Source organism: Cricetulus griseus, chromosome 2 (genome assembly GCF_003668045.3).
Source record: "Cricetulus griseus strain 17A/GY chromosome 2, alternate assembly CriGri-PICRH-1.0, whole genome shotgun sequence".
In the NCBI taxonomy this organism is placed as follows: Eukaryota; Metazoa; Chordata; class Mammalia; order Rodentia; family Cricetidae; genus Cricetulus; species Cricetulus griseus.
The window spans coordinates 151,610,760-151,623,043 of NC_048595.1; the positions used below are offsets into that span (position 1 = coordinate 151,610,760).

General features: G+C 44.5%; 1 long non-coding RNA gene across 1 annotated transcript; it reads left to right on the forward strand.

Moving 5' to 3' along the window:
- Nucleotides 1-593: 593 nt before the first annotated feature.
- On the forward strand, nucleotides 594-11,718 carry LOC103163249. The gene is made up of 4 exons (XR_003481928.2): nucleotides 594-722; nucleotides 6,110-9,379; nucleotides 9,938-10,042; nucleotides 10,386-11,718. It is a non-coding gene; the product is annotated as an uncharacterized LOC103163249 (long non-coding RNA).
- Nucleotides 11,719-12,284: the final 566 nt, after the last annotated feature.

A 12,284-nucleotide genomic window follows, 5' to 3' on the forward strand; every position in this document is an offset into this window, starting at 1 on the left:
GCTAAATGACAACTCATTTTCATTTTGCAGAACAGAATTGTTTAATATTTCATTCCTATCACCTGCTCATTTTAGGGCAGCCCACACATGACAGGAAGGGCTCCCCGGAGAATTGCTTAAAAGGTTAAAGCTTCCGACAGACAGCCATCCTGAGGCTCTGTTTCCCTGCTGATGCGCGCCCAAGATCGCCTTCGTTGATGTCTCAAGGCCGCCCTCTGCTGGCGGATGGCGTACCGGCAGAACCTGGAAATGAGACGCCATCCTGCAAGGCCAGTGTAGCTGGGTGAAAGGTTTAGCAATTGAAAGTCTGAAGTTCACTACCTCCTCTGAGGCATCCTGACCTCTGTGCGGGGTCATTCAGCTGCTCTTTCGCCAGCATGGATCCCTCTACCAATTTTCAAGTTGTTTGAGCACCATCAATGGGGAGAAGCCACGTGGCCAAAGGCTTTCCTCCCGGAAGGACTGATGAATGTGAAACAAAGATGTCTGACAGGCGCAAATGAGGCCAAGAAGGAAAGAGTCAAGCTGCGCAGAGTACAGAGGCCCGATATGGAGAAATGATACAAACTTTTGACAGCAGCCACCAACCCTAAAAATCCTCACAACAGGAACTCAATCCGTCCACTCCAGCTGGTGCAACCCACAGCACTTTCGCAGTCTTCACTCTCCCGGGTTTCAGTTACCGACCCCCTACCACATTCTGAAAATGATATAAGAAAGTGGTGAGTTTTGAATTGCATGCTGTTCTAAGCGGCGCCTTGAAATTTCACAGCATCCAGTCCCATCCTATCAGGAATGTGAACTATACCTTTGTTCTGTGTATCCACGCTGTGTATGCTACCTTCCCATTAGTCACTAAACTACCAGATTGACTGTTAGAGTATCGTTGAGTTTGAGCTCAGGTAGACCCAATTTACCTCTATGATGCTTACTCTGAGCAAGAGTGATGATGCTATAAATTTGGCCGTGCCAAAGGCAAGCTGTAAAGTGTTTTTTATAAGTGAAAAGATACACAGTCTTGGCTTCATAAGCAAAGAAAAACATCTAGTGACATTGTTAAGATCTACACTTACTGTAAGACGTTTTGAAAAAAGGAGAAAGTAACTTTACTAAAGTTTGTTGTGATTTTCTACTTTACTATTGCCGTTTTTTAACCTTTTACTGAGCCTAATTTGTAAATTAAACTTTGTTGTGACTAAGTATAAGTAGAACTATAGTGAGTATATTATAAGGGTTCAGTATGATGGATGGTTCCAGGCATCCTCTGGGGGCTTTGGAATGTTCCCTCCACAGACCCCAAGGAGACACACTATTCTCCCTGTGGGAAAGTCTCAGCTCCTCTCCCCGTCTATCACATCTCCCATTATAGTGGGAAATTACCAATACGGAGTCAGGTAGAAATATAAGGGTATTTAATAGGGAAAAGCCTTACTTACAGAGCGACCTAGCCAGCCGGTGGGTCAACAGCCTGTACAGCAAGTACCAAAGAGAAACCGAAACCGCAAATGCAGTCACACTACGTCACTCTGACCACGCCCTCACAAGCCTGGTCAGGCACACCTGTAGCCAGCCCCTAAGAAGGCGTGGCTACAGCTTCCCCTACATCCCATCACAACCACATCTGATGTGCCCCCACCTCCAGCCTTGCCCTCCTCAGGCCCATCCTCCACATTACATCAAAGAGACCTTCCCTAAACAACCATTTCATATTCTTAATACAACACTGAAGACAGGCTCACCTTACACTTTTGACTGAATTTGGTTGCCCAGAGGATACTTTTAAGGATTCCTAATGCACTGAATAAGATTAGCAAATACCAACAGAGCATGGTGGCACATGCCTGTGACCCCAGGGCGTAGGTAGTAGAGGCCAGAGGACCAGAAACTCTAGGTCATCTCAATTTCATAGAAATTTGAAGGCCAGCCTGGGCTACTTGTGAACCTGCCTCGAAATAAAGAAAACAACAATTAAAAATGAAAGCCACTAGTCTGGGTGAAAGTCAGCCTTACTCTTCAAATACTTCCAAACTTGACAAATCAGCTGCTCCAGTTACTTTCCCTTGTCATGTTTTATGTCTTGTTGTCTTTGGCATCATGTCACTATGTAGCCCTAGCTGGGCTAGCACTTGCTTTGTAGACCAGGTTGGCCTTGAGCTCACAGACGTTTGCCTGTCTCTGTCTCCCATACTGGGATCAAAGGCATGTGCCACACCTGACTCTGTTACTGTAACAAGACACTATGATGAAAGAAGAAGTTTATTTTGGTTTACAGTTGGGGGGGAGTCCATTGTGGCAGGGAGATGTGTCAGCAAATAGCCAGCATTCTGGATAGATCACATCTTCAAACACAAACCAGAGAAGCAAACCAGAAGTGGGGCACGGCTATACTCAACACTTCCTCCAGCAAGGCCACACCTCCTAAACCTCCATAAATAGCACTGTCAACTGGGGACCAAATATCCTGGCATAGGGGGTGATTTCTCTTTCAAACGCCCAGGCCAGCATTACAGTTTTCTGGGTTTCCAGATATACCTGGGTCCCATTCTCCTTTGATAGTAATGCTGCCCTTGCATCTAACTAGCCCTCTCTTACCTTAATTCATCTTTCTGTGAATGGAAAAGGAAATGGGAAAGAGGCAGAGAGAAGCAAGGCTGGGAAATCACACGCAGGCAATAGGAAAGGCACCTCAGTAGCACAGAAGGCCCAGCAGAACCAACACTGGGTCACTTCTGAGATGGCCTTGTCACAAGTTGTGACACCCTTTCTTGCTCTTGATTCTTCAACATGTGCCCTGCACTGTGAAACAAGGACCTGAGGTTCTCAGTCTAACAGCCCTTAATGAACAGAGAAGTCTGTTCAGAACCATGTCAATGAACTGGAAGCTAATTCTTCAGTCCCTATTGATCCTTGAGGTGCCCACAGTATTACCTGACAACATGATCTCATCCTTTTAAGAAACCTTAAGCACAAAAACCCAGCTAGGCTCCCTCCTAGATTCTTATTTGAGAAAAGATGAGATAGTTACTCATGGTTTTATGCTGATGTTTTTGAAATGACTTATTATAAAGAGAAAGACACCTACTCACACATTCACAAGGTGAATGCTCTTACTTCACTTGGGTCTCGTATCATCATCTCTTAAGACAAAGCCCTAATCTTACTGTAACTTATTATGCCGTGTTTGGTTGATATCCCTGGGAGGCCTCCTCTTTTCTGAAAGGAAACAGAGGAGTGGATCTGGGGGGAAAGGGAGTTATAGGGGAGTGACTTGGAGGAGAGGAGGGAGGGGAATCTGCGGTTGGGATGTAATTTATGAGAGAAGAATAAATAAAAAAGAAAAAGGTCATCTTTCAGGACTCAAACTTTCCCAATGAAACTTCTCTGTTGGTTCTCTTGATTCAGACACCCTATTATTTTTTTCCTTTTATTAATTTAAATTAGAAACAATCTTATTTTATATATCAATCTCAGTACCATATCCCTTCCATCCTCAAATGCCTCCCACTGACTCCCAACCCATACCCCTTCTGCTCCATGAAAAGGGTGAGGCCTTCTATTTGGAGATCATCAAAGTCTGTCACATCATTTAGAGCAGGGCCTAGGCCCTCCCCCGTGTGTCTAGGCTGAAAGAGTATCCCTCCATGGGGAATGGGCTCCCAATGTCCATTCATACATTAGGGATAAGTACTGATCCACTGCCAGAGGCCCCATAGACTGCCCAGGCCTCCTGACACCCATGATGAGGGGATTTGGGTCGGTCCTATGCTGGTTTCCAAGCTGTCAGTATGGGGTCCATGAGCTCCCCCTTGTTTAGGTCAGCTGTTTCTGTGGGTTTCCCCAGAATGGTCTTGACCCCTTTGCTCATCACTCCTCCCTCTCTGCAACTGGATTCCAGAAATTCTGCTCAGTGTTTAGCTGTGGGTCTCTGCTTCTGCTTCCATCAGCTACTGGATGAAGGCTTTAGGATGGCATTTAAGGTAGCCATCAATCTCATTATAGGGGAAGGGCATTTAAGGTAGCCTCTCCACTATTGCTTAGATTCCTATTTGGGGTCATCCTAGTATATTTCTGGACATATCCCTAGTGCCAGATTTCTCCTTAAACCTATAATGGCTATAAATGTCTTAAACCTATAATTAAGGTATCTCTTTCTTGCTCTCCTCTATTCTTCCCCTGACTCAATCTTCCTACCCCCTCCACTTCTCCCCTTCTCTATCTCCTAACTCCCTCCTCCGCCACCTCCACCCCCACCCCCATGCTCCTAATTTGCTCAGGAGATCTTGTCCCTTTCCCCTTCCCTGGGGGACCATGTATGTCCCTCTTAGGGTCCTCTTTGTTTCCTAGCTTCTCTAGAGGTGTGGATTGTAGGCTGGTAATCCTTTGCTCTATGTCTAATATCCACATATAAGTGAGTACATGCCATGTTTGTCTTTTTGTGACTGGGTTGCCTCACTCTGGATGGTTTCTTCTACTTCCATCCATTTGCCTGTGAATTTCAAGATCCCATTGTTTTTATTTTTTCTGCTGAGTAGTACTCCATTGTGTAAATGTACCACATTTTCTTTGTCCATTCTTCAGCTGAGGGACATCTAGGTTGCTTTCAGGTTCTGGCTATTATTACAAGTAATGCTGCTATGAACATGGTTGAACAGATGTCCTTGTTGTATGAATGTGCATCTTTTGGGTATATGCCTAGGAGTGTATTGCTGGATCTTGAGGTAGACTGATTCCCAATTTCCTGAAGAACTACCATACTGATTTCCAAAGTGGCTGTACGAGTTTGCACTCCCACCAGCAGTGTTCCCCTTTCTCCACATCCTCTTCAGAATAAACTGTCATTGGTGTTTCTTATTTTAGCCATTCTGACAGGTGCAAGATGGTATCTCAGAGCTGTTTTGATTTGTATTTCCCTGATGGCTAAGGATGTTGAGTACTCTCTTAAGTGTCTTTCAGCCATTTTACATTCCTCTAGTGAGAATTTTCTTTAGTTCTGTACCCCACTTTTTAATGGAATTATTTGGTGTTTTGGGACTAGCTTCTTGAGTTATTTGTGTATTTTGGAAATCAGCCCTACATCAGATTTGGGGTTGGTGAATATCTTTTCCTTTTCTTTGGGCTACTGTTGTGTCTTGTTGACTGTGTCCTCTGCCTTACAGAAGCCTCTCAGTTTCAGGAGGTCCCATTTATTAATTGTCAATCTCAGTGTCTGTGCTACTGGTGTAGGAAGTGGTCTCCTGTATCAATTCATTCAAGGGTACCTCCCCAGATGCCCTATTTTTTATGTCCCAAATTCACTATTCTTCATTATAACTTTGCAGAGTTGCTCAATAGACTGTTTGTGTGTCCATCTTCCCTTTTTGTCTGAAATTCTTGAGTGTCAGGACCATCTGATTCACCATCATATCTCCTGTTCCTAGTACAGATCATGAATCATATGCTTGAGCGTCCCTACATCTCCATCACTGGAATAAATGAGGGAAAATTCTTCATAAGATGAAGTCTCGAATGTACCTTCTTGCCCCAGCCATCTCCTTCTACTTGCCAGCTGGATCCTCTTGGAGCTCACTCTGCCCGTTTGGGAGTCCAAAGGGGCAAAACAATTACACATGGAAGGCTCTGGCCTCTCAGGTTCACCTGGAGCATTGGACTCTAATTAGATGGCAAGGTAGCATCCAGCTTAGCATTGGTAAAGATTATCATTGGTGGAGTGAGACAAGAAATTGCAGAGGCTGGGGACTTAGTAGAGATCCAGTCTGACAGGAGTGCAATACTTAAGACCCAGGAGAGCTACTACAGTGCACTGGGCACATGGGAAAAGGAGATTGCAGAAGTTAGTAGATAGCTTAAGAAAAGGAAAACTTAGGGGCTGGAGAGATGGCTCAGAGGTTAGGAGCCCTCACTGGCTGCTCTTCCGAAGGTCCTGAGTTCAATTCCCAGGAACCACATGGTGGTTCACAACCATCTATTATGGGATCTGGCACCCTCTTCTGGCATGAAGAGACACATGCAGGCAGAATACTGTATACATACTAAATAATAAATTTTTTAAAAGAAAAGGAAAAATTAACTGAGTATATTTTATATACCAATTTCTTGCATTCTGTTTCAGACTGGTTTTGTTGCCATGACAGAATTGGACAGAGTGGATAACTGATGAACGGCAAGAAACCATTTCTGAAGTTCTGGAAGCTAGGAAGACCAATGTCTTGCTTCCTCATAATGTGGTAGAAGAAATCACAAGGAAAGAGTGCAATGGCTAAGAAGGGGTCTTCTCTCCATACAGTCCCATCCCAGCACTCTTTCCTCTGGTTCTCATTTTGCCTTTATTTACTCCCCATTATCCAAAGAATATCAATGTGTGAACTCAGGGAGAGAGCTTTTCAGAAGACAAAGTCAAAGTAGAATGTATTCTAAGGCCTCGTAACAAACAAGAAAGACAGGAGGGGCTCATGAAAACTAAGTGTGACCATAGTGGCTCAGCTGCATCTCATTCTGTATCTGAGGTCTCGAAGCTGTGAACACATTCAAACTCAGCCTCTGGCATCTATACTCATGTTTTTTCACTAGAAATCTTCCTCTGCTGTAAGAAGAAAATCAAAGACGGCAGAATCAGGAGTGTGGCTACCTCCAGGTGAAGAAGATTGCACTTCCTCAGAGATGCTCACCCTCATCTGGACCTTACTTCGGGTTCAGGTGGACTGTTCCATCTCTCAAATCCATTGCATTAATACTGAGACTCACTTATAATCCAGATCCCTTGGAGCTCTCAGCCTCACTGAGCCATAGTCAGAATGGGGAGAGGTATGGCTTTGTTTCCCACCCTATACAGAAGACACCCACCCTTGCCCACTTTCTCCCTGGACAAGTGTGATGAGCTTCATCATCATGTTCTCTCCCACAGTGATCTCAGCGCTCCTGTAGTGATTAAGGAGATACAATAGGCAATTACAACTTCCAGAAAAAGGAGGGTGTGTGTCTTAACCCATATCACATAGTTATGGTGCAATTGTGGGATGAAGCAAGCACTGGGAACTATGAATTTGAGTGTTTGCGATTTTCAGTAGAGAAATCACAGCTCAGCTCCACCTTGACCTCAAGAACTACTGGATTTGACATGCATCAAATAAAATCTTTTGAACAGTACTATATCTGGTAATAGAGACAGCAGCCTAGAACCATGGTTCTCAAGCTTTAGAGCACACAACAGCACAAGGGGCCTGGTTAAAACCACAGATTGCTGCATCTCATGACAAAACTTTTCATTTGAGATCAGTTCCCACATGATACAGGGGCTGATGGTCCAAATTTTCAAACCACAGTTTTTCTCTTTTCTTCACATATTTCATGACTAGCCATATGAGATCCTGTTTGCACCTCTTCAAGGCATCACAGACCTATGGCAGGAATTTTAATCCTGCTTTCACCACAGGACTGTCCTCTGAGGTGACTCCTAAAACCAACCTTGCAAATTGCAATCTCTATTTCCAATCCTTCCAACCCACTTTGTAGCACTACTGCAGGTCTGCTGCCTTCCTGGTAGTGTGTCCAGCTGCTTAGCAGGGCACCAAAGTCCCCCAGGACCTGGCCACTGCCTGACTGTCCAATGCCTACAGCATCAACTTCATAGTCTGTGCAGTTATGAGGGTTTACGTTTGTTCTCAATAAGCACAGGTGGTGCCAAACCTTAACAAAGACCAAATCTGCAGGTGCTCTAACCCCTTTTGTAAAACTGTGTAGTGTCTGCAAGTGACCTACACACATCTTCCCGCACACTTTCAAACACCTCTAAACTATGTATAATATTTACTACAGCATAAACACACTAAATTGTTATTGTACCGTGCCACTTAAGTGGGGGAAAGTCCATGTGTACTCAGCATACATGAAAGTTTTAAAGTATTTTTTGGCCTGAAAGTTGAATCCAGGCATGTAGAACTTGTGGGTGTGAAGGGACCATGGCCTTCACAACTTCAGGGTAAGCATTACTCCACCATGTCCATTATAATCTACACCCTGGCTTCTTCCTAAGCTTTGGCAAATAATTGCCTATGTGACTAATTTATGATCATTCTTCAAGACCCTGTGGAGAAGGCTGTGGATAAAGCTCCGTGGTGATAAAGCTCTTATCTAGCATTCACAAGGCCCTAGGTTCACTGGCTGGCTCCACAAAAATGAAACACTATGGGACATATCCCTGGTACTAGGTACTCTCCAGACAGAATTAATACTTCCATCTTTGTGTGTGTGTGTGTGTGTGTGTGTGTGTGTGTGTGTGTGTGTGTGTGTGTGTTTTGCACTTATCTAATTTATATATTATAGTTTTGTGTTTAACTCCATTGAAATGTTTTTTAATCGTGTCTGCCATCCCAGTAGACTAGGAGAGTCCTGAAGACAATATGAGGTGGTTATCCCAGGGTCATCAGAAACCTGCCCTTAGTAAGTGCTTCTCCAATGTCTGTTGATGCCTTAAGTCTTGGACTCACAGAAGTGCCCACAACAGGGTCAGGAAAGAACTCTGGTTCTTGCATGCCTCAAACACTAGGAGATAGTGTCGCTCCCAACCAGAACCCTGCTGCTTTGTGACATGAAGAGACTTCTGTTGGCCAGGTTTGCAGAGAAGGGAAAGTCTGCCCTATGGGGCCTTCCATACCGTGCCTGGTTACACTGAAGCAGCAGGCTGATGCCTGGGTCCTGTCAGACAGATGAAACCAAATACCCTGTGTCACCTTACACGATGACATGCTGTGTGCATTCTAAGCTGGATCTTTGGTATCATTTACTTATGGACTTGGGTACAGGGTCCCAGCAGGGACACCAGAGCCCCTATCACTCATCAGCTAAGGCAGTCCACACCCTGCTCGAAGGGCATCTGAGGTTCTTGCTAGCTGAACAGCTTTGAGCTTCAGGGCAGCTCTGAGTCAGTCACACAAGGCTCATTACTCACTAATCCCAGGAGACAGACTGCTCCCCTGAAGAAAACAGACAAAAAGCCTGAACTCTAAAACACAAAGTGGTCAATGCTACCAGAGCCAAAATCTATGGCTGAAGGAAGGACATAAAACAGAGTTGTTCCTCCAATTTTGTGAAATTTGGGGGCTGCATCTTAGGGGCAGGTGACTGACAGCCCACAGGCCCATTCTCTCCTCCAGACTCAGCCTTCAGGTGCCTTCCTTCAGCCTCAGCCTATATGACCCTCAGTATCATGCTTCTCCCAGTCAAAAGGTGTCTTGGAAATCCCTCGGAGCCCTGTTTGTTGTCAACAACTGCTGTGTCTTCTCTGGTTTCCGTGTGACTTACTCTAGTGTTTGGTGGCAGTGTTCCTCATCCTCATCATCTCCTTCCTGACCAAGTTCCAAGCCCCCACTGTAAGGAATATTAGGTAAGATTGGACCAGTTTAGGGTTTTTATGTCTTGGTCTTGCTAACTGAAGGATTACAATGATGTCCTAAGGCTGAGCTTGCTGGGCCAGGCCTGGCCTGCCCTTTCTCTGTACAGCAGCTGTTAGCATACGGGAGGGAAATGAGATGTTTCCACACAAGTGTCCAAATCTAGGTATCTAGGATATGTTAACAACACCTTCACCCAGTAACTGTGGCAATCACATGACCCCTTCTGTTCCCAAGGGCCCTGTGGAGCACTAGGGGGAGGTCCCCTTTCCTCGTAATGAAGCCCATGTGGGTTTGAAACCTCCAGGTCGTACTCACATGCATTTCTTCTAACTGAGCAAAATTTGATCTACCATGAAAAAGAAACTTCATGATCTGCCTTTGTTCTCACCAGCCAAGGCCTTGACCTGGTTCTGTTAGCTAGAGTCACATCATTTCTGTAAAGTTCCTCCACTTTGGATGAACTGTGACAATTCCCAAAACTAAAGTAATGTGGCTTTTACAACTAAAGTAACTTTTTTCTCGAAATTATTGTCCTCTCTCCATTTCAGCCACCAGTAATGGCAGCCAGAGATGATGCTTACTCACAAACCAGCATGCTTTAGTTCACCTCTCCCTGGTTATCCCTACCAACAGCCAACTGCACACAAAAATAGGTAACTTTTCATCTCCTTATACCACGACCCACGTTCTGCACCATAGGTACCCGTAAGTAGATGGGATGGTGTGCTCTGGTTCTTCCATCAGAGACCAAACCCGCAGGATTTTCCCCCCAATAAAAGTGTGTATTGTAGTGAAATCACTCACTTTCTATCTTTCCTTCCCACCACCTTTACTAGTTTTTCGTTTTTTTAAAGGGAAAATATTGGGACCAGAAGACTATCTAACAAAAACCCCAGCATCAGGCATGAGAAGCCCTCTTTTGAGTTGTTGGTGGGTTGTCCAAGAGACTGCCGAATCATTATTGACTATTCTTATTGACCTTGTTTGCCCCCAAAGGTGAAGACACCGTGCACTTCAGAAGCAGGGCCCAAAGGTCCACGAGTTGCATCTGACCTAAATGCATCCTCTCTGACAACCAGCTCTCCTGTTACCAGAAGGCACCGTACAAGCTTCCAAATGAGGGAAGCAACCAGCGGTCCTAACCAGTTACGATGCCTATGAACCACATCAGCAACCAGCACAGCCCGATAACCCTAAGTAGAGGCATGCATACCTTGGTGCTATCCAGTTGAACCTCAGTCCCGTTCAACAAGAGGGAAATCATGACTAGTACATGAAACCTAACCAATTTGTCAGGACTAGTACAGTCATGGATCTTGAAGGAGCATCTACAACCACCGCTTTACTAAACATAATCCCTAGCCACATTGCAAATTTTCGTCCCTCTTTGCAACTGAAAAAAAGACCATTACAGAAAATCATAACCAATCTGAATGCAGAGTTGTGGACACCAGTCCCAGTAAATACACCTACAAAACATTCCCATACCAAAATGCCCAGGGAACATTTTGGATGCGAAGATGGGAAGATTGGAAGAGCCAGAGGATCAGGGAATTTTCTGTGGAATTGTGTTGCCTAGTGATGTAAGTCTCCCCAGTATGACTGTCCAACATGAGCTAAACAAGGACAACAGCAATAATCATCCTAACTTGGATGGGTGAAAGACCACAAGGCCTCAACCCTACACAAAGATCTATAGGCAACTTAAGAAAGCTAAGAGTGGGAGAAATAGTCTTCATCAGGGAAGAGCACCCCAATTGGTTATCCAATGGCCACATGGTCAGTCCAGAAAACATACATACAAGTAACATTATACAGACTGAACAGACAGATGTATTTAGGAATACATATGTATCTACATATAAGTGCATAACAACAATTAATGAAAAGAAGCAGCCATGAATTTGAAAGAGAGCAATGAGAGGTATAGTGGAGAGTTGGAGGGATGATATAATAATATTATAAGCTAAAAAAATAATAAAAGAAGTAACTTTTGAAAAACCAGGCTCAGGTAAGATGATGCATCACCTTTCATCACAGCATTTGTGAATCAGAGGCCATGAGATCTTTGTGTCCTCAGAGCCAATCGAGGCTACATAATGATTTCCATGCCAGCCGTGGCTATCCAGTGAGACCCTGTCTTTTTTTTTTTTGAATAATCTATACATCTAAGTAAGTATTGCTCCCTTCATTCTTGCTACGAAAGAAACAATGGTTCGACACAAAATCTTCTGAGATCCACTGAGAAGAAACTTCTTTGCAGTGAGCAAACAACCTTCTGACCCTCAGTTTCTTCTCTGCCTATAATAAAGGTTGAGTGTAACCGTCACTCTCTCCCATCCTGAGCCCCTTCATTTTTCATCAATTGATATTTCTTTCAATGGGTCACACTCTGACCCCGCCCCCAGAGAGAACTGCCCTCAACTACAAGATGCTTCCCCATCCAACACTGTCTATTGACCTCAGGTAATGTATATAATTTCAGATTTGTCCCACAAGCTCACACATGTGCACTGCTGGCCACCTATGTCACCAATGCCACCTGAACGAGGTTGCAGTGACTCCTGGAGTTACAACATGTCATCTCATCGTCTCCAAGCTTTCCCCACTACTCTGGGGAAATTTTCCTGAAAAGCACACACATACATGCTCAGGTCAAGCATCTTTGATGGAAAAAAAAAATCTTTGCAAATATAGGGCTGTAACCCTAGGCCACAGTTGGGAAGATGACCCTAGAAAAAGATGTTGGGTGCCATCAGACAGGGACATAATGGTAAGAACCTGTCATTGGGAGCCCAGGTGCAGGACTCTTGCATACATAGAACATTCACTGGTGTGCCACTTGGCAATCCCAAGAGTAACCTTGGAGTAGATGAGAACCCAAGACATTGATGT